We start from the raw sequence: 8,739 nt of genomic DNA, 5'->3' as shown, positions 1-8,739 counted from the left end.
TCACTTTTGTTTATCATGAGGTAAGTACATTGGCTTCTGCAGAACTTAGCTTTCGGAGGAAAATAACTACGACACTTCCACAGAGATTATGTTGCAACAAGACGCACATTTAGCGCTACAGTACACGTATTTGAGTGATTAATTTTGTACTTAAAACATTTATTTTTAAAGATTTTTGAATTACAAAGAAAGTTTTCTGTGATACATTTCATTCCATTGCTGTAATCTGTAACACCTGAGGGTATAATTACATTAATCCTCAGGGGGGTACACGCTTACTTTGTGTACCATGTGTGTGGCAACCACAAGGAACCCTAGCTAATATGGTATTTGCTTATACAACTTTACAAATCGGTACCATATTTCTCTAACACACAAATTACACAGCTATCTGATCATTTAACTGAGAGAGACAAACATTTATTTTTACTATATCAGTGACAGATGTTTATGTAATTACACAGTTGGATAACTTCACACTTATGAAACTGTATTTTGTCCGTACTTTGTAAACTGTTCATATTTTTTCGGAATCATTGTGATACTATGAGAGCTTTGAATGATGTATTTGGTATGAGATCATGATTTTTAAAGTACGTTTGAGGCAGCTGACACTTTTGACATGAGCAGAGAATTTTTTTAGGCTTAGAAATTATTGGAGGAAGTTACGACGATTTTGAGATTTGACTGAAGTGTTATGATGTTATTATTACGACGACGATGTGTATTATGTTGTTGAGGAATGTTTATTATGCTACGTATTTCTCATGATGAAATATTGAAGAAGTGTCGACGAATATGTATATGTATAATGAGGTAAGGAATAATGAGTAGTGTTTAGGGACTCTGATCTATGAAAAGGATGTTGGAAACCAAGAAACGTACTTTAAGAGTTATGAAATGTGTGTGTATATGCGTGAATGTATTACAATGCAGACGAAAATTTTTTTAGACACTGTTATATCAATAGCATTTTGTTTCTACAGGTTTGTAACGCAAATTCTTGACCTGTGAAATATTTTTATGTGAGACTGTCACTGTAGCGGAAACTGGTGTCGTAAATATTTCCGTAAGAAAGTTAAGTGACCACCTGCACATAATGCGTCGTGGGCACCCAGCTGTGTCAGACGCCTGGAGAAAAAGCCATTAGAGCATGCCTTTCAGAGCACAGGAAGAAAAAAAAAAAAGGGAGGCCATTATCCTGGCCATTGTCATTCCTTAGAGAAAGCATCGCAAATCCGACACGCTGATTACTTGGAAACATATCGTACTTTCTGATATTTACTGAAATGCCTAATGAAATGACGAGAAATATTTTTACATCTGCACACCTGATTACGACAAGCGTCTTTCTACGAGAGTTGAGAGAATTTCTACTAACTTATGAAATGTCACATGACTATTGAATGATATTTTTATGCTTTGGTTTGCGTAATTGCTTATTTCATTTGATACCTGTTTTCCAGCTGTGTTGCAGCATTGGTTTCATAAAATTAAATTAAATGCATTTGCTAATGTGAACACTTTCTGTCAACAGATTTATTAAATAATTATTTTCTGATCCACATTCTTCGAAAAAGGAGCTCTTGGAATGGAGAGAACAATAAGAAGGGACTAATACCAGTAACTGCATCTATAATTTTCTTTTCAAGTACTTGGTAATTTCTTTTGTAGAATAATTTGTGGTGCACCACTTTAATTACATAGACATTAAGATGTGAATATACATTTCCCTTATCTGCATTGTTGTTTTTACTGTAATATTTTTTCTGCTTGAGCTATGTCATGTTTAGATATAAGCTGCTGTTTGCCAGGCATAGTGCTACTGAACTTTAATTTGTGTTACCCTGCTAAGCCAGATTTATTTTTTTTTGTTGCTGCACATTGGCTCATATTAGTTGTAATGTTGCATTGCTTGGTAATTTAGATTTACTGTAGCTTGCTTTGCAATTTTCCAATTTTTTGGTCATTGCTGTTTGTGTTACTTATTTTGTGCTGCTGCATTGCCTCGTCCCTTAGTTTAGCATCTGAGCTCAGTAGATTTAAGTTAGCTTAAGAGGGGGTAGCCTCTAAGAGAATGAGTTGCGATGAATTGGAAGAAATGCATTGAGAAAACAGGTTTAGGTAGGATTTTCTTGGAAATAAATGTTGAGGTAAGAAATGTGTGAACATATAAATACAGAAAGCATGCTTAGATAGAATTTTTTGGTGGAAACAAAGGATGAAATAAGAGGAAAGATATATGAAGCTTTGGGTTGGACTGCAGTACCACATGTTACACTGAAAACGAACCCTGTCCTTTCCTATTGGTGTTATCCCACTATATGTTTGTGTACCCTTGTGTATTTGTTTTCTTCCTGTCTCTGTGTAGTTTCATAGAATTTTTTCTTCTTTTAATATTAAGCTACATTCACTATGATGAGGAATACTGTTATCCTCGAATATAATTGGCATTAATAATATGTTATTTACTTTGTAAAGATGTTCAGACATTATTAATTCTGTTTTGTTTTAATGCTCATGTGTGAAGTTGATGTTTCAAAAGTTATTGTGATCTTTTATGTATGTACTCATGTCATAATCCCACTGATGTATATGTTAGTTCGATTCTTTTGTAAAGCCTGTACTACAAATGTTATCTGTATTGTTATGTTCTTTAATGATGTATTTTGTACCTTTGTAATTGTATTTTCATGTTGTAAATTTATAATTGTACAGACACCAGTTCTTCAAATTAAGTTACATTTCACTGCACACGTTTCTGTTGGTCGTAGTATATGGACAATATGTGAGAAGTAGGGACTGTTCGTGTTTGCACGTGTGTTAATAATTCTGCAAGGGACTGGATAACAGCATTGCTGGTTCTAAGGACAATTCCAAAAACGTTGTGAGTGCACAAGTGGTGGTTTATGAACTTGCTATATTATTTGCAAGACTCTTCGATGGTGATTGTGCACCTGCACAGTCGCAACAGATCGCAACAGATGGCTGCTGGCCATCTCTACAAGGACTACAGTGGGTCTGCATCTTTGATGACCCACCAATACCATCATCTCTACAAGGACTACAGTGGGTCTGCATCTATGATGACCCACCAACGCCATTATTTCTACAAGGACTGCAGTGGGTCTGCACCTCTGGTGGCCCACCAATACCACAATCTCTACCAGGACTCCAGTGGGTCTGCTCTGTGATGACCTAACTACCAATATTCTTCAAAACGTCGAATGACTCTGCTGTGGGTTTGCTCTGTTGTGGAGCATTACCTGTCTGCATGTCAAGAGTCAGCACTGTTTTTCCGTTGGAAGGACAACACTACTTCTTCAAGACTGCATGGAAATCCACTACTTCTGTGTGCATTTTCTTTTACTGCTCAGACTTTGAGAAAAACACTGCTATTTTACTGTGATGAATCAGGACTATCTTTATAGACTGTGAGAAAATTTTAGCTTTTGACCAACATTGTATCAATAAGTGTGTGCATTTGATATCTTTGTTATTGTAATTATGAAAAATTTTTTCAAATCTGTATTGGGCACTGCCCAAACCAATTTGTAAAATTTTTTGTGGGGAGCATGGGGGCTATGTAAGTAGGCTGTTTATGTTTTCTCTAGGCTGTTTATGTTTTCTCTATGTAAGTAGGCTGTTTATGTTTTCTTATTGGCAACGTTATGTAGCGCTCAATATGAAAATCACTGGCTGTGCTGTGTGCAGTCTGTGGCTGCTTTGCATTGTTGTAATACTCGCCCATTGTAGTGTTAGGCAGCTGGATGTTAACAGCACGTAGCATTGCGCAGTTGGAGGTGAGCCGCCAGCAGTGGTGGATGTGGGGAGAGAGATGGCGGAGATTTGTAATTTGTCATGAACTGCTATATTTATATATGATGATATCAAGGTAAATACATTGTTTGTTCTCTATTAATATCTTTCATTTGCTAACTATCCCTATCAGTAGTTAGTGCCTGCCATAGTTTGAATCTTTTATTTAGCTGGCAGTAGTGGCGCTCGCTGTATTGCAGTAGCTTGAGCAGCGAAGATTTTTGTGAGGTAAGTGATTTGTGAAAGGTATAGTTTAATGTTAGTCAGGGCCATTCTTTTGTAGGGAATTTTGAAAGTCAGATTGCGTTGCGCTAACAAAATATTGTGTGTCAGTTTAAGCACAGTCTTGTATAAACTGTTCAAAGGGGACGTTTCAACATATCTGGTCTGATATCCCATGTGATCGTACTTGCGGCTGTAAGTGTAGGTCTGGTACTGAGTCAAACGCTTTTCGGAAATCGAGAAATACTGAATCTTCCTCACTGTCTAGACCCATAGTTTTCAGGATGTCATTTGAAAAAAAATATGAGTTGGGTTTCACATGATCTATTTTTCAGAAATCCATTGTGGTTGGTTTGGAGAAGGTCCTTCTGTTCTAGATGCCTTATTACGTTCTAGGTTCTACAGCAAATGGATGTCAAAGATAGTGGACGGTAGTTTTGAGGATCACTTCTGCTACCCTTCATATAGACAAATGTCAACTGTACTTTTTTCCAACTACTGGCGACGGCTTTTTGTTCCAGGGATATACGATAGATTATGGGCAACTGAGGGGCTAACTCCTCTGCGAATTGGATGTAGAATGTGCTAGGTGTTCCATTGGTCCATGGCCTTTGATTGGTTTTAACGATTTAAGCTGTTTCTCAACGTCACTGACACTAATATCTATTTCACTCATATTTTCAGTGGTAAGAAATTTAAGTTGTGCGATACTCTTGGGTTTTCCTTTCTAAAGGAACATTTGAAAATAGAGTTAAGCACTTCTGCTTTTGCTTTCCTGCTTTCAACTACAGTTCCACTCTCGTCCATTAGTGACTGGACACTAACTTTTGTGTCACTAACGGCCTTTACACATGAACAGAATTTCTTTGGGTTTTGTGAAAGATCATTTGACAATATTCTGCTATGGTAGCCATTCAAGGCTTCACGCATTTCTATCTTGACTGACAATCGCGTTTCATTTAGGATCTCTCTATCTATAGCTCTATGCTTCATTTTGCTTTTGTAATTGGCTCATGGTCACTGATACCAGTTTCGATGCCGACTTCACAAACAGATAAATTTTGTTTGTTGCCATTTGATATGATATATTTCCATCACGAATGGGATTCTGAGCTATCTGTCCCAGGTAGTTTTCAGGAAAGGCATTTAATAACGTTTCACAGGCTGTCTTGTTACGCCCACCACCAGCAAAACTATAATTATCCCAGTTCACTGCTGGATGATTAAAGTCTCCTCAAATGATTACAGTTTCATTGCGGATTTTACGTACAAGTGTACTGAGGTTACCTCTGAAGCTTTCCGTTACATCAGGAGGAGAATCTGGTGGTCAATAGAAGGCCCAGTTATACTTTTTTGACAACTCTTGATACTAAGTCTGCCCAAGGAACCGAACATGCAGCTTCAACTTCTGTCTCGTGAATTCGAATTTTTTGTCTGGTACAAAAAATACAACACCTCCATTTACCGTTTCCTACAGTCAAGGTTTTAACCAGCTCTCAGGTGGCTATCCATTATCCACGGGTGGCTATTCATTATAATCAATGAAGTTTCTGACTAATCCATAAGACAGTATATTACTCCTCTGATAGACCCCACAATTCTAAAAGGGTCGTAATAAATTCTTCGGAATTATTTTCGAATAGCGTCATTCCTTACGTTCGTGGGAGGAGCCGATAGAACTTAAATTTCGTCCATACTGTGCAGGTTTGAAGCATGTTCAATCGAATGTTGCCAAACGTCCGGTGGCCAGAAAGCTTGTGAAATGACTAGTATTATCCGGAGGTGAAAACGTTCTCCGGAATGAGGATTTAAATTTAGGTATTCAGCACGATCCCCAGCTTCCTACAATACAGAGAAGGGAAAAAGCTCTAAAGCACCGAATGCAGTGGATGCCGCTGTGGGAATAGTACTCTAACAGTAAGCAAACATGGCTTTAGTGCTAAGGCGTTGCAAGCAAGGTATGTCCCACGAAAAGACGATGTAGGTGAAATCAGAGAGATTCGAGCCCACACTGAGGCTTACCAGCAATCGTTCTTCCCGCGAAGCGTTCGTGAATGGACAGGAAAGGGGGTAAGTGACAGTGGTACACAAAGTACCCTCGGCCACAAACCGTGAGTTGGTTTGCAGAGTACACGTGTAGTGTGTGAGTACCCTGTCCCATTATGAATGTGAATGTGCGAAACACAGCTTTCTTCGTAACTGAGATTCTCTAAAGTTTTCGGTTACATCAGGAGGTGAATCTGGTGGTGGATGGAAGAACTCCAATACAATTTTTTGCTCACACTTGAAACTCAGTTTTGCCCAAATAATCTAATTCTAATAGAGTAATCTGATACGTGTTCTGTCCAACATATTTATATTTTTACTAAAGCAGTAAGAAACAACACATTATATACATTGTGCATGATGAACTGCAACTGCTATTTAAATTCGCGGCTTATGTAGGTATGATACGCCACCACTCGTCTTTCGAACCTAATACGATTTATTGTACCCCTAAATACATTTCAAGTCACTGCAGGCTCTTCACCAGATGGAGGTATCGGAAGCACATTATGCTCTGGGCCATGTGAGAAGGCGAACAATGTTCATCCTACGCCAGTTTTAATTTATTCAGGATGGCGGCTCTTCCTACCGATCTACAAGTTTAATAGCTGCTGAGGAAGCAGTATACGGACGCACATATATTGTAAGAAGGGACAGGACAGCAAAACGTCACTGAAGTTTACAAGGAGTTGCCTTCTGTCTATCTACAAGTGTACAGCTGCTGAGGAAATTGTACACACATAAACAACGTGTACCACTCATAAACAACGCATCATAATGGAACACATGTACTACAAATTGAGAAAAATCATTATAATAACACAACTATTACAAAAACTAACCCCGAAAGATTTCACCAAGACTGAGTGATAGCGGCTGCAAGTGTGTTACTTTCGATGTGGTTACAGACTAAGTAGCTTAGAACCTGTCTTAGCTCCCCTCCTAGCCCCTTCTCCATCACTCTCCTCCCCCATAGCTAGAGATACCAGTTACCCAGGCCTGTTCCAACCTGACGCTGATGGTACAGTAAGAGATACATCTGCCGGCAGATATACTATTTCCGCCTGCAGAAATCAATCACAGATGGACAAAAGAATCAAGAACAGGATGCTTCCTGCAACCTGTCAAAAGTATTTCTCGAAAAAGCTGCAACCTCCCCCCCCCCCCCCCCCCCCCCACACACACACACAGAACAACAGCAAAGTACCTGAAAATTCGTCATGCATGAAGAACTGAACAGTCAACAGGCAGAAATAAAACGTATTTATAGGAAATGCCAACCCCTGGACCAAAGCGAAGTAGAATCCTACAATTCACAATTAGTGTCTGGAAGTCTTGTAAACAATTGTCATGCATGTGGGTATACATTTAAGATGCTTAAATATCCGTACAGAACAGCGGCTTTCGCACTATCTGTTCACATGTCAGAAAAAAACACATTCATTTTTACACCCAACAACAAGACATTTCGCGTCTCCTCCCTCCTCAATATCTCGTAACACCTGTCTGAGTAATCTATGAACTCTATCTACGATACTGTTTTCGATGACGGAGAGGCAAAAAGCAGAGGTCAGAGCTCTATAACCACACTTCTGTAGTATTTTTATCAGTTTTACGTACTTTCCACCAATTTTCGTAGTTTTACCAGGTTTTCCGTATTTTTAGTGCATTTTACCCTATTACTCGAGTTCCCCATTGCTCTCGACGACTTACGTCAATAAAACATCTCATCGCGTTGATCTCACGTTGTTATCAGCCAATGACACTGCAGCATGGTTCTCAGTTTCTGTATCATTGCTAGACCACCCTCTCCATTACTTTGTACATGTGGATCTATCATGAACCCTGTTACACTGCCTGCATCACATGACATAAATACTGTTTCGTAGTGTGGGAAACAGTGATGATGTTTGTTTTGTGGGGCGCTCAACTGCACGGTCAACAGCGCCCGTACAAAGTCCAAATTTTGACACAATCCAATTTGTATTCAATCCAATCTAGCCACTGTCGCGAATGATGATGATAAGGATGAGGACAACACAAACACCCAGTCTCTGGGCCGGGAAACGAACCCGGAACCCCATGATCCAGAGACATCAACACTAGTCTCTAGACCATGAGCTGGGGACGTGGGAAACAGTCGGCAGCAGAGAGGAGGTGCTTTGGCCATCTCTCCCTATGTGGACGGAACTCGCAAAGTATTCTCGCATTCGTAGGAGAAAGTCGGAGATTGAAGGATCTCACCAACACCTCTGATGGTTACCACCCTACGAAGCAACCAATCTGCCCTGCACCATTGTCTTCGATTTCATTTGGAACTGACCAGAAGTAGGAGTGCACTATACCTGTTACTTTCGATGTCTCTTGAGGGAACAGAACGAGCTGGATTTCAAGTAACCAATAAACTTCCTTACCTTCTTTTCTGAAAGAGCATAACACTTGTTACACATTTCAACAGCTGACCACCGCTAGCGATGTAGAACGGTATTGTCAATCCAATACCGTTACTGCCGTTCTGCAGAGACTGTTCCATACCAATCCTAAATCACATCGTCCATATAAGTACACTTGATGCTCTAGATGCCTATATTTTGAGGAGGTTAGCACTCCTTATTACTGTATAGTACAAACGAGAATGGTAGATCTGAGAGT

The sequence above is a fragment of the Schistocerca serialis genome, chromosome 4 (genome assembly GCF_023864345.2).
Source record: "Schistocerca serialis cubense isolate TAMUIC-IGC-003099 chromosome 4, iqSchSeri2.2, whole genome shotgun sequence".
NCBI classification, from domain to species: Eukaryota; Metazoa; Arthropoda; class Insecta; order Orthoptera; family Acrididae; genus Schistocerca; species Schistocerca serialis.
This window is presented reverse-complemented; position numbering follows the sequence as displayed.